Source organism: Nannobrachium achirus (assembly GCF_963921795.1).
Source record: "Nannobrachium achirus genome assembly, chromosome: 10".
Lineage (NCBI taxonomy): Eukaryota > Metazoa > Chordata > Actinopteri > Myctophiformes > Myctophidae > Nannobrachium > Nannobrachium achirus.
Window position 1 is genome coordinate 58,278,766 of NC_137819.1, and position 25,081 is coordinate 58,303,846.

Here is a 25,081-nt window from a genome sequence, read left to right on the forward strand (position 1 = left end):
AATAAGAGCCACTATTCATGGGAAAGTGCAAGGAATTCCACTTGGTTTTAAAAGGAAAAGGGGCGAAAGTGGCTCTGGATGTTGAGTGGCCACTTGAAGCTCCTGATGAGCAGGTTGGTGCCTTGCATGGTTTCCTCTGCCATCAATGTGTGAATCGGTGAATGTGTGTATTTACCATTTTTATGTCCATCAATGAGAGACCATAAGGGCTTTAAACAGTGACTATTCAAAACTGTTTAATGTAGATGATGCCTCATTCATACCAGTATGTACACTACAAGATGTCAAATCCTACCTCGTTCGTTAATTGCACAAAAAGATACCGCTGGTGTGTAAAGACCTTTAATAGGGCTGCAACTATTGATTATTTTCTTAGCAATTATTCTACTGATTACTTTTTCAATTAATCGAATAATCGAGAAGAGTGTTTCAATTCATAATCAATTCATTTTGCACCCCTAGACCTTGTTAGGTTTGAATTATTCCACGAAAGTAAAGATAAAATGTGTATTCATTGAAAGTGTTATTTTTGGTGCATCACTATCAGTATTGACCAGTATTGACCATCTTGTCATTAAAGTTAATGCAATGCCACCCCAGTTACCATCCGGTTTCAATGCAAATTTCAAACATGGCTGCCAGGTGAATAAGGCTAATACAGACATTTTTAGTGCTTGGACCCTAAAGCCATCCTCTGAAAAAAACTTCCATATTTAAGTGGGTGTGGGACAGTCTAATTTGAGCCACATGTGGTGGAAATCTTGTAGCAGCAAGGCTAGTGGTGCCTAAACACAGAAAAACACACAAACGAGTACGGGAATGAGGGCATAACACACTTATGAGGCATTACTGTATAAACCTTTGCCTCAGGTTTTAAAAGATTAGAAGCAACAACAACAATAATATAAACCCTGTGAATCCATTCTCCGTAGCTGTAAAGGAGAATTGAGCAACATTACTATTACTATCCAATCATGTGCTGCGCCTGGCAAACACTCGTACAGGACGGAGAAAGCCCTGACCAAAAAGTTCAAGGAGACCTGCATATCCAGCTGGTGCCTTATGCACGTTTTGTAAGACTCAGCTAAAAAGGTGTGTTGGGGCGGTTCTAGGGGGGCTTGGGTGTTGGAGCAAGGGCTATAAGAGTCTTTAAAGCTGCAATCTGGAACTTATTTTGACCAGTCTGTATGGTAGACAATACAATATAACTAACCCAACTGCCACAATTGAAGATGGTCTTCCTAGTCTTTCATTGAGATATTTAGAGCCAGTGGTCAGGTACGTTAGGAGCCCAACTTGTCGACAAGTAGTAGACCTGCTGCATGAAGCTCAAAGTGCAAGACCTCTACTGCCCAAGCGTGCGTTCCATCTTAGCCCAGAGGTAGAAATTCCATCTCTCACGCGGAAGACGTGACGTACATACAGTACACAAATCTTACGGATCATAGTTGCATTGAGATGCGCTTTGAGTTTGTAAACCTGCTATTTTTGGCACACGCGAGGGGAAAAATAGTTATGTTATGTTGCATGTAAACAGAAAGGAGATGAGAAAGGTTGATACCATGCACGTACAGTACGTGTGCACACGCATGGGAGGTGATAATGAAAACATCCACACTGCTTTGTGGGCATAGACAGTGGGTGTTGTGGGATTTGGGTATTTTGCTTACTAGGTGGCTTTTCAAGCAAAGTAAACTTGACTGAAGAATATTATTAACAGTACAGCCACTGCACTATAAAGGTTATGGGGATGTTCACCGTGACAGAATTGGTGCACACATTTCCCTTGTAATTTATATAATTCTACCAATCCTGCATTAATCATGGAAGTTAAAGCAGGTGAGTCTTATTTTCTCAATAGTCCTGTGCTGTGCATTTTAATGTGAAGCAACAAACACAAACTCACACTGACCTCTCAGCACGCACGCACGCACGCACGCGCACACACACACACACACACACACACACACACACACACACACACACACACACACACACACACACACACACACACACACACACACACACACACCTGACGAACATCAACCCACTCTCTCTAAGTGCAAATGGTATGCGTGAGGAGCCTTTTAAAAGGTATTACTCAACAACACCCTCCTACCCCCCCCCCCCCCCCCCCTTCCACACGTGCGCACACACGCGCACACAAACAGCATCTTCCTTCAATGCAAGGCCTCAGTCAGATAGTGTGCATCCTGTCAGCCTGCCAAAGCACTCATCTTTCCATCTCGTAGCGCCAGGCTAGAGGTGGCACAGTGGAGAGCTGTTAGCGGAGCTAATGGCACCGCGTCACGTAGCATATTAGCCAAGCTGCCTGAGTGACCACCTCCAACACTCGTAAGAGAGGACACAAGAAAATCTTTGCTCCAAGGACTGTTGGTAGACTTGCGTGCAGCATCTACGTAACCCCTATCAATGCCGACTTCCATAGTGAAAAACACCCCTATCACACACACACAGCGGAAAATAGTGGATCTACAAACTCCCAACGTGTTCGCAACAGGTTGCATTTTTTTCTTGCAACCTTCTGCTCTGCATATCACTCTCCCTCTCTCTTCCTCGCTCCCTCTCACTCAACATTCTCAGTCACTCTCTTCTGTAACAAATTCAATAACAGCAGATTCATTGGAAACCTCACCTAAAACACTTGACATTGAACTGCACCACTAGTACTAGTTCTATTCTAAACATTGGTTGATTTTTTAGCACCCCGTGGCATGTATATGTTACAGTCAGTTTGGGTAACTCTGTGAGATTGGGGTAAGAGCGCTCGTTTTGTCGTTCACCACACACCCCTAACACCACCTGGATCAATTCACCTTGATAGTCTCTTATCAGCGCACCTGTGTAATTCTGCGTAGTCACCATGAGATGGCGACAACAGCCATTCACTTGTGTAGTCGCTGACGACACTCGTTTGCGACACCTCTTTCGTTGTTTATCCACTAGCCTAGCTCTGCTGTGTTTAGCCATTAGCTTACTATGCCTAACTCTAACCCTAACCCTAACCTCTGTAAAACTATGCCTAACCCTAACTCTAACCTCCGTGGGGTGAGGCGCTATCATTCCTGCCGACGCTACGTTGTCGTTGTTGTTGTTGTGGATCAAAGCGACCGCTTGTTCCGCCCCGCGCCGCACGACGAGCGCTCCTGTTCTCAATTTCACTGAAACTCCAAAAAACTGTGACATATACACAACATACAATATAACTGTGACTGAGAAGGACAGTTTTGTAGAATGATCCACCTATAATCACAGCAATGTGTTACTTGGTTAAAAGAAACAATACAGTAAACAGGAGATCATGGGTTTAAATCCCAGCAGTAACTTTGCTAACACTTTTTATCTCCCATGATGGTTGCAGGCTTTGCTATGCAACTTACTAACAATACTTTAGACCAATTCTGTATTCCTGGTCCTGTGCAATAAGTGTGATCAGTATTTTTTATTTATGACTGCACCAGCTGGCAATAGTGAGTGCTCAGCAAACCCACAATCGGTGCCTCGGATACCATCTATCACAACTACTTGTGGTATATTGGGTCCTGGCACAAAGGAACTGGCTTCAGACGAACACTATGCAATCATCACACATTCTGTTCACGTCACTGCCAATGAAATATAATTTGTAACTCATATATCGGGCTGTCTGGTTTGGTTAACACAATGTTACACAATGTCCTATTTCACTGATATCTGCTGCTAACTGATGTCTCATACTTGCACAGGAGACTGTGATAGTCTGCCTCAGTGAGCATGCCTCCCACCAGCAACAACAATGGAACTAAAGGCGAGCGAGGCACTCCCCCCTGGAGCAGACACCAACTACGCAGTGTGGAAATGCCTTAACAGAATAAGATCTGGTGTTGGACGCGCAAAAGCCACTCTCGCTAAATGGGGATACTTAAATGACGGGGATGCTGTGTGTGACTGTGACACTGAACAGCAAACCATGCAGCACCTCCTGATATGCCCCCTGCTGGAACAGCCATGCACAGCATCGGACTTGGCAGAGTTTAATGAGAAGGGACAGCAATGTGTTCAGTTGTGGCTGAACCACATCTAGCCAAGCCTTGTAACTGACTGTCTTGTGGACACGACAAGAAGAAGAGTGAGCATGCACCTTTGTATTTAATATTGACTTGATCAGAAATTTACTTTGTTTCTTTCCAAATTCATACTGGGTGAAAGGGTTATGGCTCATAATGTTGCAACCAGGTCTCTCTGAATTGTCTCAAGTCAACTGGCCTGCCACACGACTCACAATTACACCTTATGTGTCCAAATAAAAGGAGTCGAATGCCATGAAAGAGGTCTGTAAAAATGATTCTGCTTATCTTCAATCGGAGAGGAAATGACTCCGAAGTTAGAGGAGGCTTTAGGTAAAAAAAAAAAAAAGCTTAAACCTCTTTATGATGTGGCTTACAGTATATGTTCAGTGGGGGAAGTGGTTTCATTTTGAGAACTTCCCATGATGACAGACACTAGACTATATGAAACGGTGCAATAAAATGACAACCGAACCGTGTGTTGTATTTTTAGTCCAGACAATAAAGCTTAGTAATTCCCCATTAGGTCACTTTTCATTCTTTTACCACAGGTATTTTCCTTGGCAAGCCCCTGTGGATGGAGAAATACAGTCATAAAAGGCATCGTGTGTGTGTGTGTGTGTGTGTGTGTGTGTGTGTGTGCTGTCAGTTTCTACAGTCCAATATAGAGGTCAGGTAACAGCAAACCAGTTTATCCCATTGTTGAGTATGGCTGTATGGAACAGTTTGTGGGACAGAGACATGGGAAACACCTATTAACCTCATTTAACTGTGTCAGACCCCATCCTCTCAAACACACACTGGGGTTACCAGAATTTGCTAAAACATAATTTTTTGAGACATTTTTGAGTCACTATACTGCCACTGAAGAACTAGAATTGAACACACAGAATAACAATACGAAGCAGCTGAATTAAATGGTAGTGGAGTGTCCCACCGAGTGTCCCACCTAGACATAGCAACCAAAGGTTGTGAAGAGGGGCGGGACAACAAGCGGGACTTGACAAAGTGTTCATTCTTTAGCTGTGTCAATTTCACGCCAACTGACGGCACCTCAATGCCCAGGAGGTTTTGCCATTGGAAACAATTCAGAAATAAGAAAAAGAACAGCTTCACAGAACCAATGCAAAGACACTGGACAGTCCTTCATATTGGGACGGTATAAGGAGTGGTTTTCAAAGCAGTGGGCGTAGTTTTGTTACCGGTGGTGTCCAAGCCCATTAACACATTGGCTGCCCCTAGATGGAGCCAGAGTTATCCCCTCTGGCTGCCCAGGTCCACCACCATTCTAAATGGTAAATGGTAAATGGTGCATTTATATAGCGCTTTTAATCCAAAGCGCTTTACATAGATTGTGCATTACATTCACCCATTCACACACACATTCATACACCGGTGGCGGAGGAAGCCATGCAAGGCACCAACCTACTCACCGGAGGCAATTAGGGGTTCAGAGTCTTGCCCAAGGACCCTTCGACATTAACTCAGGGGGAGCCCGGATTCGAACTGGGAACCCTTCGGGATTTATACCCTTCGTGCTCTAATACCAGTTTCTCTACCCCTGAGCTATGCCGCCCCATTCTATTGCACATGGCACCTGCTGCGTCATTGCATGCGTAATGACGTCACTTGGTCACATGACCGTAGTCAGGAAGTTTTGTTCTTCCACCTAGTATGGGCCAGTGTAGTATTTAGCTATTGATTGCCGATCTAATTTGGTCATGTTTCCAGCCACGCCCGGAGTTTTAGCCATAAAAACAAACATCAGAGATAAAGGGCTTTAAAGATGGGGAAATGCATTGGAGTATATGGAGAAAAACGGCCACGCGATGCTCTCAGCATCCAATGGAAACAACCCGCGGTGATTGGGCAACATCCAGGCGTAGCTCCGACCTTACGGTGAGATTTAATGTTGTTACTGTAAATACAGTAAACGCGGCGAACGCGTCGTGGGCCTCCAGCGACATCAAAGAGTTTGACGCGTGGGCACTCGCTGAGTTTTAATTTCCCCAGATGCATCAGAAGCCAGAGATCTCTGATCTTCTGGCTAGGGATAGAGAGTATTCAATGACGCTCTTAAATACAGAGTGTCCACTGCAAGGATATCCTCACTCACTCACAGGATCCTAAAACCCACTCCAGCTCTAAAATAATTAAGACTCTGTAGTGAAAGAACAGGAAGATAGAAGAACACACAACACGACAACAGCGAGCCCAAGTAATGCAATTATGGAGGTGCGTGAGACCGATAAGAGAGATGGGGGTTGGGGGCAGTCCTCCTATAGCGGTTGTAAAAAATAAAAAATAAAAAACAACACGTTAAAAATATCCCCAGGCCTAACGTTAATTACTCTGCTCAGCCTTTTACCCCACCCACTTAGTCCAATCACTGTCCCCAGGGTTTAACCACTTAAAGCACCGTTTCCCAAACAGTGAGTCAGGACCCATTTGTGGGTCGCAGACACATTTTTATCCTTCGATTTTTCATGAATTATAAATAGGGCTGTCACGATTGTGACATTTTACATGACGATTAATTGTCAACTCAAATAATTGCGATTAACGATTTAATTGCGTTTTTGTCGTTGACAATTACATTTCTGTTTGGCTTTTAGACTTTGAAGTTGCACATGGCAGATATGACAAATAACCCAAATATACAAAGAAATTAAGGACATATTTGACAACTTTACACTTTAAAAAGATATTGATAGTGGAAATAGCAGATCTACAAGCTCTTAACTCAATTTCTACAGCTCATTCCTGCTGCAACGCAGGTGTGCCAATAATCACGATAACCCACACCCTCTCGTGTAATATTGCTTTATTATGAAATGGCACCATTTTGGTCTAGTCATTCTGCGTCTCAGAGGTGGGCTGCATACCAATGATATCATTGATGGGGATTCCAAGCTAATTGATACTACAGATGTTCTCTTCCAGGAACTTTAGCACACTGAAATAGAGCTCAACAGTGAGATGCCAGAAGTAAAAATCGAGGATTATCAGCTATAATGTAGTAACAAACAATCCAAGGTAGATACAAGGTACATGGTTGTAAAATGATACTAAATGCTCCTGTAGAAGGCAATCAATCAATGTCAAGCAGAAATACTTCAAGTGTAGCAGCAAGATCTCTTATTGGTGTTGCTTGCGTTAACATGGAAATGTTACTGCCCCCGGGATTGTTATGTGCGTTTTTGTTACCACTAGATCAAAAAGTAGGCAGTCACTGTTGAGCTCAAGTATAGAAGCCATTGTTTGAAGTCCTATTTTATACTTTGTCATACGATTGTGCTGTGTGCTTGTAGATCGTCTATTTTCTCTTCTTCTTTCTTGTGCCTATAATGACATGCCCAAAATAGGTTAAAAGTTAAATACACTTCCACTCCCTGCCAGCAAGGCCAAAAACAGCCAGTCAGTCAGTCAGTCATGTATTCAGTGAGCTCGACAGCCAGGCATCCAGTCAAACATCCAGCCAGTCGAGGCTGAACCACAGCCATTCATTCACTTAGATTGCCAGCCAGCCCAGACATAGACAGAAAATGCCAGCTGTTCAGCCATGAATCCCTCTAAACCAGCCAGCATCTCTTCAAACCACAGCCTTGTAGGAAAGGAAATGGCTTCGTTCAGGATTACAGATATTGTGTGCGATATCGAGAAGTCACTTCAACTGCCTCTTTCCAAGCTTCCGTCTCCAACCAAGTAGGAAATGAAACACTGAATCACAGTGACACATTTTTCAGGACGAAAATAAACAATACAAACTAAAACAAAACTAAAAACATGAACTGAGAAGCGAGGAGGGTATCAAGAATAGAACTTTAAGATGCCACCACTGAATTAAATACAGGGAATTTGTTTGCACATAGTGACCAAGCAAACATGAGCAAACATGGCACAAATTCAGAGCTGGGCAGAGAATCCCCAGAAAGCCCATTTCATTGTAGGGATACAGAGTTACAATGAAATACACATGATCTTTGGACTGACATGTTGTGGGTAAGAGCGTCAGACAACCCACGTTACCAGGCACTGGGACCTGACATCAGCATCATCAAGTGTAAATAATAGCAGCACAGGGCAAGGTCGTGCCAAGAACGCCAGAGGTTTAGGGTGGGTTTTGGTATTCCATGGATTGTTTGTATCACTGGCCGTTTTCCTGTTATTGAATTCCTCGACCCTCGATGCATATCCTCCTGGCTCGCACTTAAGTCATTGTTGATACCCACACACACCCTGCCATGGCAGCGGGGGTTCTGGCCTGGGGCCGAGGAACTTGCGTACGGACTGGAGCGTCCAAGAGATAAGGCTGCACGCAGATTATGGATGGCATCTTATCAAGAAGCCCCAAATTGGTATTGTTTGACCACTCTCAAGACTCTCAAGGAATTATGCCAAGATTTCGGCCGTTGATAGAGATGCGTGACTGGTAAATGGTGTATTCACTAAGACATTACAGGAGTACATGCGGGATAGTGTCTTTACATAGCCCGCTCTGTGTCAACATTTAATCTGATGGTCAATACAGTTTCTCTTGGCCTGATCATTCATTGTTTCTCGTGTTGTCATCAATCATTTATTTTGTAGGCTTTGGAGTTGTGCATGGTAGCTATGACACATAATCTAAATATACAAAGAAATTACTGACATATTTGACAACTTTATACTTAAAGCCATACTGTGTAAGATGCCCAACTAGTGGTCATTAGCCCTATAGCAAACCGCGGTCGCGTCCGCGTCTTTCGGACGTTTTTCGTACCTTCAGACCCCCGCGTCTGCCTCCACCTCGCTGAGATCTATCTTTTAAGGGGTCCCTTGTTCCTGTGCGTTCAGTAATTCCAGAGATACGGACTCCTTCACCCTGCCTGGTAGGCGAAATTACCTAGAGAAGGGATGGTACAAACGGGCGACAACAAATATGGCTGCCATAGCGACCCCACTTCAAGATGCGCTGTGATTGGCCGGCAGTTGTATAACCCTCGCTGTGATTGGCCGGTAGTGTGATGACGCAATTTTGGCGCGAGATCCGGTCCACGGCAAGGATCTCAGTTTACATACAGAGAAGGCTTTACAGGCTGAAATTCACGGCGCGGATCTTCTAAAACTTTTGTGATTTAATAGTTAGGAGAATTTTAAGATTTGTTTTATAAAAAAAGTTACATAGTACAACTTTAAAAATTAATAATGATAGTGGAAATAGCCGATCTACAAGCTCACAATTGTGATATTGTGAGCTTGTAGATCTGCTATTTCCACAATTTTTTGAAAAAAATATATATGAACATTTTTCAACATGGAAACGATTATGATTGCGATTAGACGATTATGTAATCATTGTGACAGCCCTACTTACTGTACGTTTTGATGGACCACGGCTTCCTCTGACTCGGTGGGAACTGCAGGAATGGGTGCCTCACAAAGTCCAAACCTTGTCTGCAGCTCCTCGCACTGAGTGCGCAAGTAAGCGAGTTGCACTGGTCGTGACGTAATATACGCCACAGCACTACAGTGACATAATTTGCGTCCCGGTACAATAGTGGGCTACAGAGCAAAATATGGGGCAAAGAACAAATTAGGGCTGGGATGCGATTAAAAAATGTAATCTAATTAATTACAGGCTCTGTGATGAATTAATCGCAATTAATCGCACATCGATATTTGACCTGAGAAGCATTTTTTTTCAAGTAAAACACATTTTGTTGTACGAGTGAATCAACGAGTGACTTTTTTAAAACTAAATTTCGCATCCACTGGGCCAAGCAAAGCGCTCTGATCGGCTACTTCTCCCTTTGCGTTTGTTGTCTCTTCTTGGTTGGTGCATCGCTATGATCGGTATGCCCGAAACTGAAGGTTCTGTGGTGCAAAAACTAAGTGCGATTAAAATGCGTTAATTTTTTTAATCGCGTTAATTTTCTGTAATTAATTAATCGCAATTAATCAGTTAAAGTCCCAGCCTTAGAACAAATACAAATGTATATACTGTACTGACCAATTAAAAGTACACGGTCCCAAGGCTACAGCCATGACCAATTTCTTTTAGGCAGAATGTGTAGGCAATTGGACACGTGGTCTGCTAGAACATAGCACAAACAAACGACATCTAAACTACACCCCTCTCTCGCTCTCTCTCCTGCTCTTGAATTGGATCTCTTTCTTCCCGTCCCTATCTCTCAACCTCTCTCCCTCTCCCTCTCCCTCTCTCTCTCTCTCTCTCTCCGTCTCTCTCTCTCTCTCTGGCTTTGTCCCAGCCTGTCAGCTTGTCTCAGTGTCCCTGACCTGTCACTGTAGGAGAAGACAGGAGGATGCAGAATCTGTCTGACTGGCAGTCAGTGTCAACTCCTCCCTGTAATCCTCTCCTAGCTGGCACTGATAAGGATAAGGGACTGACTGGCACACACTGTCTGGAGAGGAGAGAAAGATACAGGAGAAGGCAAAAAGAGGAGTCGGGAGACAGAGAGAATCCACCAATTCAGCAACAACGTCAACAACTTCATCATCACAGAGGAATAGCGTGGAAGGAGCTTATAGCCATATTGTTCTATTAGACACAGTACAAATCCCCAGTGCTTTTTGTGATCTTGGTGCGTTTCCACACTCTAGGTTAAAATGAAACCGAGTATTTTACAGCGCAATATCATTACAGTATAGGCCTGCACTTGGATGTCCTATAAAACAGGCCAGTCTTTTAAAGTTTCAAAAGCTCTCACTGGTTCTGCTGCTCTGAACAAAGTCAAATATGAACTAGAAAATATTGTTCCTTCGAAACAATTGTGGGCTCGCTTCAAGCCAGAAAACAATGGCTATAAAAGTACAAAATGTCAAGATTGCAGGCAGTGCTCTCTTTGACGTTACTGACGCAATCGGATGCTGCATGCATGATTTGAGGCATTTTGTTCCAAAAATGTGTTATGCAAAAGTTGACCCGCTGGTGGCGCTATAACAGGTCAATGTGAGAAGGGTGGCATCTGTTCCTTGACATAGTGGGAATGTGCTTGCAAGATTTCACACACATTGCAGGCTGTGTTCATGATTTGAGGTGTTTTTGGCCACTTTACCGCTGCTTGCAGCTATATTTATTTTATTTTATTTATTTTTTATTTTTTTGTGTGTGTGCACTTCATATGCATGTTAGATAAAGGTCCTTAGATTGTGTGTAGAATGTTTCAAGCAAATAGCAAAAAAAATCCTAGAATAAAAACGAGTTTAAGCGTTTCACAAACTGCTCAAAATTTCAGGCGAGCCCACAATAATGACAATATCTAAAGTGTGCTCGCCTTTCAGGCGAGCCCACAATCAGAAAGAGACATCAGGAGTGAATACTGATAAACTATTAGACAGACAGAGAGGCCTTTATTGATCCCATGAGGGACATTGTACAGCTTCATGGCTGCCGGCACGTCTTCTGTGCTGGAAGGATGAATCTGAGGCCACCCTTGGTACTGAGCCTCTTTGCCATTTCATTCTGTAGTGGGTATGCGAGGGGTTAGCCATGATAGCTGGGAATAAATTGAAAGATCATGAATTGAAAGATCATGAATTGAAAGATCACCTGCAAGTGCATAAAGCCTCTTTTCTCAACATATGTGATCGATGGTTAACGATGCATTGCTGGATTTTTATTTTCTTTCAAATGTATTTATCCAGGGTAGTTTCACTGAGAATGAATGCCCTGCTTCACACTCACACATCACACCAGCTTCCAAGGCGCTGTGACGCGCTGCCAACTCACAGATCAGTTATTTTTGGCGCGGGACACCATCATACAGCTAAGCATAAATTAAGCATCAGTCGTTCTGTATCCAGTGTACTGTGGGTACAGCAGTCACTGCAGGCATCTCTAAGGACAGCCATGATGGGGGGCCTACCATAGACTGTAGAAAAATATGGACGAAGCGAAACCATTGGTTTCTATGCAGCGCAAATGGCCCTTTCTACCCCTTGGAATGGGTGTCGCCATCATAGAATTGTAAAGGCATCAGAGATGCTATTGGCTGCCAACGGTCACGTGCAACGCAGGGATACATGGGAGAATGTGGTCGGAGCCTCCCGAAATACAGCACACGAAGAAGAACACAGCCGGCTGGTATCAGTTTAGTTGGCCACGCCCCCCGCAACTTTATCATTTATTTTAAAATACATTGGACCACATTTCGACAAAACGAATATGATGGTGATTGAAAGGCAATTTTTAACTAGCGATAGGAACCATACAGTATTCATGAAAATGTTAATTAAGGTTAGAAAACGAAAGGGGAAAATGAATGGGATCCAATGGAGGGCAATTCTTTTTGCGATCGGCCGGGGGGGGGAAAACAGCGCAACTAGCGGCCAATCATAGGAAGTTTTAGTTCCGTATTGGAGTCATTTTAAATCGGCAGAACTATGCCCCTGGGGCCTACCAGCCCTGCAGGGAAACCACTGCCAACACCAATCCAATTGGACGAGCACAGCTGAACGAACGCTCCCAAACCAGTTTCATCCTTTTTCACATGGCCATTGAGCCATGCAGCAGCTTATTGATCCAACACTGGTACACTAGTTTGTAGAGTGACCCAGGGTCCTCTGACTCTCTCTCTCTCTCTCTCTCATTCACATGCTGCTAGGCCATTCAGGAGATCAATATTGATTACAGGTCACTTCAAAAATAAACGCTGCGATGCAGCATCACAAATTCCCACATGCAGCATGCACCCTGATAAAGTACACAAGAGCTCAACATAAACACAGACACAAAAAATAAAAAAATAAAAAATCACACCCAATGTGAAGTGAGCGGTGGTCGTGCTTGCATAACGTCTTCAGACTAGGATTTGAGTCTAGGATGTACAGGCTATGCTACACACACACGTTTTGCTATGGCAAAACGCTGAGGAAAAAGGCTACAGACACACGCACAGCCACTCTATGGAGCGGTTTACCACCGCTCAAAAATGCATACAAAAAACATGAATGAGGTTCATTGGTTTGTGAAAACGAGCTACACACTGTGCACATTGTGTAGTGTATTAACACACCGACAATGAAGAATCGTTGTGGACTAACATTCCACATCGGAATAAATACATTTCCATAGCTTTCTTTGAACTGCACATTCTGCAAACTCAGAGTGACATTTCAAGTGGCTGCTATGGCGACGCAAGTCGCGCTCAGCTTGATGCTTACAGCGTTCAATTCAATACGACACATAAAGACATCTATGCAAGTCTCAAGGAGAGGCCGTCCATTGGCACTAGGGAGAGTGCACACATACATCCTGTATGCAACTCACACATACAAAAACACACACACACACACACACACACACACACACACACACACACACACACACACACACACACACACACACACACACACACACACACACACACACACACACACACACACACACACACACACACACACACACACACACACACGCACGCACACACGTTCTTTCACACCAGCCAGAGAAACTCTAATTGATCACATGTACATGCACCCACAGCGATCATGAATAGAGGCGGATGAAAGGGAAAGTTGAAAAGGTCTGAGCGAACCGCACCGTTCGACCCAAGATCTCAATCTGCTTGATCTGAATCACAAACACCCCCTGCCCCGACACACACACACACACACACACACACATATATCACACACACACTTTCTCACATACTAACGCTCTCTCTCACACATCTTCTCTCCTTTGACTTTTCTTTCATCCATACCCCCCCTTCCATGCTCTGCCTCCATCATTCATTCCCACACTCACATCTCAGTCCATTTATTTCAACCCGTCTCTCTGTCTGTCAGTCCGTCCATCATTTCACCATCAAAGTCGCACCTCGGTATCTCACCAGCCAGAAAGTCCAGGCCACCAGACCTAAACACGGATGTTCGACAATCTCACTCTTTTCTTTTATCCCATCGCAGGGAACAGATGTCTGAAAGATAGATGCAGCTTAAAGATAAATCTGTGTGAGATTAAGATGGAGAAGATATGCTTTTGGTGACATACAGTACCAATTCCATACCAGGCATTGACACTAAGGCTTGCCCACCTGCCCCTGGCTACTGTGTAAAACCACAGACATATTCAATCATAGCTATACAGTGTAGGTATTTGGATTTGGAGGTATTGAGGTGTGACATTTGTTATCGCACAGGCCCAGAAAGTAAAGAAATAAGTGTTAAACTGAGCGGTAATTCAAATTTTATAGCCAAATTTTATAATGGACGATTTACTTTTCGGGGCAAGTGGGCATGACCTTTGGGCAAGTAGAACATGACCTGTACTTGCCCGACGGGCAAGTGCCTCTGAGACCTTAGTGTCAACCCCTCCATACATTGTGAGAAGCAGTGGTGCATTGGTCCGGTCACGCGTGTACACGCCGTCCTGTATCTTTTCTGTCCAGTGTGTCACGCCTCTCACGCCCACGGGCATGCATCGACGCAAAACAACCTCCAAGTTCACGCCTCGACAACGTTTAGTGTCACAGCCGGGTGATTTAGCAAAGGGATGAGCCTGTATGCATATCAATAGACCAGTGTCTGAACCTGTTAACTCCTGCAGAGTAGGTGCCAAGCGACGTGCACGTGGCGTCCCCCCCAAACATTGAATCACCAATGCAACACTGGTGAGAAGACACATTAAAAGGTTGACATACATCAATCTATTGATTAGAGTACTTACAGTATATCATGTGTGTGTGTGTGTGTGTGTGTGTGTGTGTGTGTGTGTGAGAGAGAGAGAGATTGTCTGTGTCTGTCTGTTTGAGGACCACGTGAGCAGAGAGTGTGTGTGTGTGTGTGTGTGTGTGTGTGTGTGTGTGTTACTGTGTACTTTGCAAATGTGTATTGTGTACAGACGTGCCTGCCATAAGTACTACAGCAAGTAGAGGTTGAGACCGATCCCAGGTCACCACCACCACCCATTTTTGTCACACACACACACACACACACACACACACACACACACACACACACACACACACACACACACACACACACACACACACACACACACACACACACACACACACACACACACACACACACACACACACACACACACACACACACACACACACACACACTTTCTCTCTCTCTCTCTCTCTCTCTCTCTCTCTCTCTCTCTCTCACGCACACACACTTTCTCTCTCTCTCTCTCTCACGCACACACCTATTTCTCCCATTGGTCCAGTTCACTGGCTCCTCCCCCTGAATCATACAACCTGTACATGTAGGGGCCATAGAGTTAGGGGCCATGGTCAACATTATGTCACTCTGTAGCTCATCTGTGAAAGCTCCACCCAGCAAAGTACCTGGAAATCTCTTTATTTCCATGAAAATGACCTGAAATGAATCTCACTCTGCCTCTTTTCCCCCACACAGAGGTTGATAGCCAGAGATTATGAAAGCAAGAGAGAGAGCGATACAGAAATAGAGAGAAGGAATTAGAAAGGCTGCAAAATGTATGCTCTGCATGCAAACCCACGTATATAATTATGTATCGGTACATTTGAATGAATACATACTGCACACACACACACACCGCCAGCACTCAGTAAACCCAACTCCCTGGATATGTGTATGCAGATGTGTGCATCTTCGTGCAGTTGTCTGTGTGCACGAATGGCAGTGACAAATGAGCCAAGCTCATCCAAATGGCTTGTGATTAGTACACAGTGGCCCCTAATTGCCCCTTATTAGCATTTTAAAGTGAGTGGCACATAGGATCAAAGGCTAGGGAGGAAATAGCAATCACATGTTTTGGTAGGTTTATATTAACTAGCCCTTACCCGTTCAAAGATATGAGCTCCGAAATGATGTGCAGTGTGTGGGTTATGGGATGTGCACTGTGCACACAGTATATGAGGGATGGAAAGTAACTTTAACTGGTGCTTGCATGCTAATATGTAGGAGCATCAATGTAAGAAATACCCGTTCCATTTAACGGCTACAGAGATACTGTGTACCGATCTGCATGATTTTTGGACAACATCTGTAACAGGGCCAGAACCCCCCCCCCCCCCCCCCCCCCCGCACACACACACACACACTCCCCCCCCCCCCCCCCCCCCCGTGTGTGTGTGTGTGTGGGGGGGTTTGTGTGTGATTGTGCTAATGGCTTGAACAACAGCGCCCCTCCCTTAACATGTGTGGTCACAAAAGGTACTGTAGGCTAAATAGATATAGATACACCATAAAAATGCGAATATACAGCATACGATTTGTGAAAGTGACAAACGGGCTTCACAGTTATGTCAGGTGTGTTCATATGCTAATGGTGATGCGATTTCAGATCAATTGCTCCAGCCACCGAGGAGAAACGCTGAGACAGACAGACAGACAGACAGACAGACACTCACTCACTCAGACATTCGCAAAATTATAGTATAGATATCGTTATTATTGCCACACAACTCCTCCTACAGTTTTGGTGGCATGCACTTGGGCTATATGTCAAATCGAACGGCTTAATCGGGAATCGATTCCTTGCTGTATGTCCATATATGGGCTTAATATTGATGACATCAGGGATCTCCATATATGGGCATAAAAGGAACAAGCACGGAATGGTTAGCAACTCTCAAATAGGGACAAGGACGGACAGATACAGAGTAGGGCATTCACCAAATATTCGAAAATTTGAACATTCGAATATCAAAGTCACTATTCAACGTTGTTCACCGAAGCCGAATATTCGCTTATATTATTTTATTGTTTTCTCTTTAAAAAATATATAGTTTATAAAGCTTAGCTAGATAGGAAGTCATAAGAATGAGTTGTCACAACTTGTCAGTGCCCCTGGTGGATGAATTTGTTAATGTTCTATACCAGGGGTTCTCAAACCTTTTTAGGCTGTGACCCCCAAAATAAACATATTTGAACTGGGGACCCCCACACTGACAAGCACTTGGAATTGTAGGTATTACATTTAATGTGATTCTGTTCCGCAGTTAAATATTGTGAAAATAGCAGATCTACATGCTCACAACGCCTCGCAACGCGAGGCGTTGTGAGCATGTAGATCTACTATTTTCACAATGTTCGCCTCTTGCTTACTTAATATTTGACAGTTTGGCCAGTCCTGTCGAATATTCGACTATTCAAATACTTAGAGGTCGAATAATTCGAATACCAAAAATCACTATTCGTGAATGCCCTAATACAGAGATATTTGCAAGTGTGACCCGCGTCACGGCAACCACACTTGCAATTTCCAATTGCATCTTTCTATTTAATAGTGGCATCATTAACTGAGAGGCTGAGCTGGGCAGTATGGACAGAATCAAATGTCATATATTTTTGTCACAAATATTTTTGACCAATAATCACATCCATACTAATGTGACAATATTGTGGCGATGATTGTAGGTGCTTACACAAAAATGTATACAAAAAGATTTTTTAACAAATACTCATCAGTAATGCATCAGTTATATGATAACTAAGTGGTAAAAGCAAATAATAATGAAGAGCTAGAGAAGTAGTCAGGTAAGAAAATGACATGATTTAAAACCAGAGACGGTAAAAACAAAAGTGCCAATGCCATATCCCAATATTCAGAATTATGATATCTATAGTCTCATATCACAAATCCAATATCATTATAATATTGATACTGTATTGGCAACCCTAACAGCATTACAATTTCAACTTTCAACAGACATTGTTGTCTTGTGACAATGAAATCAAATTAACTTTGAGGACGGAGTCGCTCTTTTTATCCATAGAGGGACAGAGAGTCGCCCGTAGGTGAATCTATTGATACAGAAAACCGTTACACAAAAAGCAAAGCAACCGGTCAAAGATGGATAAAGAATACTTTTCGAGTGGTCATGCAAACTCAAAGTGCATGACAAAAAGCTCTTTCCCCAAGAGGCTAATGTTTAAATATCAAGTGTAGTCTAGTGTTGTGCTGTGCAAGCAAAGCTGAACTCATGCCAAAAGTACAGCTTTAATGGTCAAGTGGATCACTTCAAAATAAATGCAATCTAAAGAAAGCACGGTCAATCCAGATTACCGGTAAACCTCACTTTGCTAGAGCCCGACCGATGCCACATCTTTGGACCGATGCCGATGTTTGCCGATGGAGAGTGCTAGACTACCGATTGCCGTTGTTTAAGCGATGGTTTGCCTAAATTTCAAAAACTTCTTACCTTCAAAACGTTTTTTAACCAGTGGTCTGGCGACCACCAGTGGTCCTTGAGGGGTTTCCAGGTAGTCCCCAGCTAAATGATGGAGATTTGGTAACCAAATGGACCCTTCAACGCATGAGTCTAACCAAATGGATCCTTACCGGCAACGACAACAATATATTCGTTTTGGGTCATGTGGCTAAATGTCAAATCAAATGATGTTCTGTGGCTCAAATGCTGAATAAATAATGACTAAATGGCATGCTTGCAAAAACAGTCATTTACAAACTTGACACGAGTCTGACCTAAAAAATAAATAAAAAAAGAACATCGGTGAAATAATGACCGATGTCCGATGCCGACATCGGAGCCCAAAAACTACTGATACATCGGTTCAACCGATACATCGGACGGGCTCTACACTTTGCCCATTACAGACACATATGAAAACACAACACCTGTGCCTAGTGAAAACTCTTGGTTTGAGAAGGCAAGCAGCGTGGCCTAGATACAGTATTATGCTTGGTTGACAGGCAGCTTCTGGCCAAATCCTCTGTCAGGTTCATGGGAAGAAAGAACAGTGTGATCCAGTCCTTGACAACTATGGCATGTGGCCAAAACAAACAGGCTAACCACATCATCACCCAGAAACCAATGTATGGAGAGACAATCGACAAAACATCATAATATAATATCATATTTCGGCTCAAATAATCTCATGGAGATATAATTTATAGCCAGGCCACAACAGGGTTGACTTTTTGTCAAATATATGACATATGGCTCCCGTCCCAGCATGCCTGGACATAACAATCAACAAGTATTGCTGTCCCACAAGCAGACATGTGCAAATTGCATAATTTATATGTAATAGTTAATTTGCATATTGGCACACGGTCTCAACGCATGTGAATATTCACAGCTAATCGAGTTATAATAGCAACATTTTCTCGTGATGGGGGCAAACAACAATGATACAGTAGCCTATAGTCCCTACACAGACATCATTATGAATTTCAAACTACTGTATGGGTCCAAGCATATGGGCTTCTGCAGAGTGCAAATGTAACCAAATAGACCTTTATGGGAGAGTACCTCTGGGAGTGTAGTGTACAATTGGAACCAACTGGACCCATAATAATCCAGTTGGTTCCAATCTGTGAACTCCCAGAGTTAAATTGACGCCCAGTATATTCACAGCGTACTACTACTGACTGTAAACAGAGTAAAAATAGGCTGCTATCTATCACAGGCTTCCCCTACAGTCCCGTTATATAATGATCCAAGCTCGGATGAATGACATCACGGGTAGTCCAGCAATCACAAACCCCCGTGTCCTTTACAATGAATCCCCCCCCACCCCACCTCCCACGCCACAATGTGTAGTAGCGTCTGTTACACACAATTTAAAGGAGGCGAGGACACGGGGGAAAGTCCTGCGTTTTTATTTTTTCGTCAAAGGTGGGACAGTGATAAGCAGTTTTCTGTCTTCTCTTTTTGTTGTCTACCACCAGAGAACCACTTCCGCGGTTGAGAGAAGGGGAAAAAGTGGGGCAAGCCTCGCTTTGACAGCTCCTGTCATCACAACAGTTCAAAACAGTTTGCAGCAGAGTGCTGTTACCAAAGATAATTAGATATCAATAAAGGCATTATCAACGACAGGAGAGAATGTTTTGGAGTGGCGCAGTTACTACTGGAGTCTGGAGCCCAGCCGAAGCTTCTCTGCTCCGCTCCCTTCTTCTCTTTCTGTCCCACTTTACACTACTTTGCGTTTTCTCTTCGACATGACAAGTGTCACAACCTGAACTCCACAAACACGGGCTTCTTTTGAGCACAAATACAAAACATGTCAAGTGTAAAGTAAACGTTTTCAAAGCCTTTTAGTTTGGGACGATAAAGCAAGCGCGTATGCGCGACCCTGCCTAGTTGCTTCTCAGCCATTTTCTCTCTCCAACAAACACACAGCTCCAAAGAGAGAGCATACATGACAACAAATGGCACTTGGTTAAAAGAAGAAGAAGAAGAAGGGGAAAAAAGCAATGTCGTTTTGAGAGAAACGAGCGTGTGTTACTTACTGTGCGGTGTTAACGGGCTGGTGAGAGTGTGTGTGAGTCTCTCTCCTGCCTGGCTCGCTCCAGCGCCGCTGACGGAGGAAACGTCTCCTCTCGTAATGATGTGTCTGGGCTGCCTGCTTGCGGCAGCGGAGGAGAGAAGCCTGCATCAAGCTGGACCAGCGTAAGCATTGGACTTCCGGTCACCGATTTTTCAAAGTAAATGACAATCAAGATTTAAAGACAGGGTGAAATCAAAAACATGTTTTTCACACTTTTAGAGCATATCTGTAGTGAATATGGCCATACCTAACACTAGATCCCCAAAAAATAGGACTCCCTAATCGGGAGATAAGCGACCGTCAGGTCGCAAGCGTGATTTTAGGGGCAAAATGTGTAGGAGCAGTGTACAAAAATGTGTTTAAAAAAATCGGCCAGATAGGTAGGCACTATATGGGACAGATCCATGTTGATGACATGAGTGTAGACATACTGTGTACCTATTTGCGTGATTTTAGGGCAAAATCTGTTGGGGCAGTGTCCAAAAATGTGTTTGAAAAAATCGTCCTTGATGGTGGCGCTATATGGGACAGATCAATGTTGATGGCATTAGTGTAGACATACTGTGTACTGATTTGCGTGATTTTAGGGCAAAATGTGTAGGAGCAAGTGTACAAAAATGTGTTTAAAAAAATCGGCCAGATGGTGGCGCTATATGGGACAGATCCATGTTGATGACATGAGTGTAGACATACTGTGTACCGATTTGTGTGATTTTTGGGCAAAATCTGTAGGAGCAGTGTCCAAAAATGCGTTTGAAAAAATGGGACTGATGGTGGCGCTATATGGGACAGATTCATGTTGACTGGCTCTCTTGGCGCCGCCGAGGCGGGACGCGTGGGGTACCGGCCCCGGCTCTCCCGGTCGCTCCTAGCCCGAGTTACGGCATTTTATGTGCGCTGCAGTGGCAGGGGACCTCCACTAGGGGTGCGACCACTTTTGCATCCATTCTGGAGCTCTGGAGCACCAGGAGTCAGTGGTGCCCCGGGAATTCCCCGTGAACAGCACCCCGTTATGGTGGTCATTTGGTCATTTTTGCACTTTTTGGTGGCGGCGGAAAGGGGGTCCCTGGAGCTCCGGGGGTCCCTGGAGGTTGCGGAGGTTGTGGATTGGCAGGCAAGGAGTGTGTGTGCAAGGTTTGGCATGGATTGGGGCAACAGTGGCAGAGATATGAGTTGGGGAAAAGTGTGACGTGACGGACAGACTGACTGACACACAGCCGGTGGAGGTTTTGGTAGTAACTGCGACCTGACGGTCGCAATAACACCTTTAACTTGTAGCCCTATTATACCTTGTTATTACCGGTAGGGCCTACCTATATAATAATAATGGAATGCAATTCATATTTGCAGAGCACACTAACATGTCCACAAAACCTCTCTATTTCAGCACACATTGAGGGAATGACTAGCTCCAACCTTTTGATAAGCCTATAATGAATTAGTAGACATCACAAAGACAAATATGCAATATTATTATTTTAAACCTAAGCCTAACCTTTACTTTGATATCCACAAACCGGAAGTCAAATGCTTTAAGGTTGCCTGAGTTGACAGGTGTTTTGTGGTTGACTTGACGGAGCCGTCTGCAAGCATAGCTTATCTGCCCCCACCTCCACGAGAGAGAGAGAGAGAGAGAGAGAGAGAGAGTGAGAGAGAGAGACGAGAGAGAGAGAGAGAGACGAGAGAGAGAGAGAGAGAGAGAGAGAGAGAAGAGAGAGAGAGAGAGAGAGAGAGAGAGAGATGAGAGAGAGAGAGAGAGAGAGAGAGTGTGAGTGAGTGAGTGAGTGAGTGAGTGTGTGAGAGAGAGAGAGAGAGACGAGAGAGAGAGAGAGAGAGAGAGAGAGAGAGAGAGAGAGAGGGGTGGGGGGGGTGTAAATATGGAGCAGCTTACTCTTCCAAAAAAGAGGAGAGCAGAACAAACAACTGCAGTTTCAACAGCATAACGTGACACTGACAGCAGGCAGGAATCAGGATTGACCTTATCAATTAATACAAGTGTGTCGACTATATGCAAGGCGGCATGCAGTGCAGGCTGGAACTGATCCATATGATATATTTGCATATGCATGTATGTGAGTGAGTGAGTGAGTGAGTGAGTGAAGTGAGTAGGTGAGTGATTGAGTGGCTATACTATTTGGTACTTTCATTAAGTTAACTTTTTTATAGGCTTTTTGACTTATGAATGCTTTTGTAAATGTAAAATGTATAGCATCCCGGGAACTGGAGTTATGGCCGTTTAAAGCCCAGCTAATAGGAACTTAGAAGGGGCGGGGCTTAAGCAACTTTTAACTTTAGCATTTGCATTAGCATTTTTAGCATTAGATTTTAGCATTATCTTGCAATTAGCATTTTTTAGCATTATCATTAGCATTTCTAACATTAGCATTAGCATTTTTAGCATTAGCATTTTAAGCATTTCTAACATTAGCATTAGCATTTTTAGCATTAGCCTTTTTTAGCTTTAGCATTAGTGCTTATAGCCGTTGGGACTGTGGGACCACCCACCGAGTTTGAGACCAGTAACATGTTGGGAAGTGGAGTAATGGCTGTTTAAAGCCCAGCCAATAGGAATACAGAGGGGGCGGGGCTTAGTATTATCTATCTATAAATGCGAGAAGTCTCTGCGTGTGTGTCTGTCTGTCTGTCTGTGTGTGTGTCTGTAATCCGCGTATCTCGAGAACCGTTCGTCCCACCGGCTTCAGATTCGGCACGCGCGTTCCCCGCCGCGGCACGGAGTGCAGTGCCGGGTCTCGACCCGACCCGACGCGCGGTTTTCCCGAACCGGCGCGAAACGTTCGGAATCTCCTTATGCGGGGTTGATTGTTGACATCAGGCTGTTCCGGAGGAAATCGGCGAAAGCTCTGACTCATTGTGACATCACTTCATAAAAGGCTCTGACATCACGTACGCCACATGAGTCAACAAAAAATCTCTGTGATTGTGTATGTATGTATGTAATCCGCGTATCTCGAGAACCGTTCGTCCCACGGGCACGCGCGTTCTCCATATATGGGCATAAAATGAATGCCCCCATATATGGGCATAAAATGGATTGCAGACAGACAGATACAGATATCTCCATATATGGACATAAATGGACAGAGGCAAACAGATGGTCAAAGATCTCCATATATGGGCATAAAATGGACGCAGACAGACAAATACAGATATCTCCATATATGGGCATAAATGGACACAGGCAAACAGATGTTCAAAACGGGTCCTATGACAACAGATATAATGAGGTTTGCATTAAAGGGGGAACCGGCACTGTGTCTGCAACACAGTTGGAGGCACAGACAGATACTCCATATATGGGCATAAAATGGACGCAGATAGACAGATATCTCCATATATGGGCATAAAATGGACCCAGAACTATAACTGCAGTGATCTCCATATATGGACATAAAATGGACGCCGACAGACAGACAGACAGATACAGATATCTCCATATATGGGCATAAATGGACACAGGCAGACAGATGGTCAAAACGGGTCCTATGAAAACAGGTATAATGGGGTTTGCATTAAAGGGCGGGGCATTCATTCCCTATTTACATTGTTCCGAGTTGGCCAGGTCGCCGACTAGACGCTAGTTACCTTAATCTGAAGTTATGATATCCCAGAATGAGCAATATGGTTCTGTTTTTGTTTTTTCATCTCCAGTCCACAGCAGGTCCGACCGCGAGCGGTGGGAAATTACGCTAAATCGTTCAATAATTCGTTTTTGTTTACATCTGTCTTTCATAATGGCAGAGACGTCTCCACAGAGTTTTGTCCCTACTGAGCTGCCATAAAAAGGCAAACAACCCGTTAGATCCCACTCTGGAACTTTCTCTACCACACTCACAGCTCAATCAATGCCATTAACATGCACCACAACAAACTTGGTATGGAATGTTGCTATAACATACCTTTCAATAGGCATATCGAAGAAAAATGAAACCGTGGAACAGTCGCAAGTCCCACATGAAGTGAACAGATAGATCATGGTTAGAGAGAGATGTGTCAATGAGGTGCCGTGCTCATCTCTCTTACAATTTCAAAAATAAAAGGTACTACTACTGGGATGTTCAGCGATAAAAATGACATGCATTCCATCCACATGACAGTGGCAGCCTCCTCCAAAAGTTTAACTAAGGGTAGCCTCTCTATACCGTCTACATAACACATAACTCAAAGTCTGCAAATACTTTGAGTGCGCACATCCCTGGGTATGGACTAGTGTTTTATAATATACACAGATTTATAAATAAAAAAATCATCGGAAATGGTATCCCAGTCAATGACATTTATGTCATTTGTTTGGTAAGGTTCAGTAAGATGTATTTAGATGCAAGAGTTTATTTGATTGATTGAATACTTATGAGTTAATTTCATTAAGCATCCCACAAAGCTTTGCCAATGTGACCCTGGATGTACAACAAACTTTGAGCGCTTTGTGCCAAGATGTAGGCCAGATGTAGGCCAAGCTTCAGAGCCTGCATGGACGAAGCCAGATGTTGGCGCTTAGCTCCTTCCAGGCAACTCTCAAAAAGATAACACAAAAGGGTCTTGGGGACTCGTTTCCATTGTATGTATGTATTCAATTCATCAACATAGCATAAAAATAACACAATAAGACATCAACAAATACAAAACAAAATATGTACAAAGGAGAAAAAGGAAAAACGGCAGCAGTGAATGACACCTCCTTTCTATGGGAAATTGCATTTATTGCATACATTTCCATTTATTTCATGTGTCATGATATACAGTCATCCTGTAGATCTGTT

General features: G+C 43.8%; 1 protein-coding gene across 2 annotated transcripts in view; it reads right to left on the reverse strand.

The window, feature by feature from the left end:
- Positions 1-20,381, reverse strand: part of atxn1a (ataxin 1a) — a gene marked incomplete at its 3' end in the record, with an annotated part of 177,600 nt that extends 157,219 nt beyond the window's left edge. Inside the window, exon 1 of one of the 2 annotated variants that reach the window (XM_080734826.1) lies at positions 20,266-20,381. Of the gene's footprint in view, positions 1-9,423; positions 9,514-20,265 lie in introns of those variants that run through there. The other variant, XM_080734827.1, reaches the window with a different exon arrangement.
- Between the last annotated feature and the right edge of the window lie 4,700 nt (positions 20,382-25,081).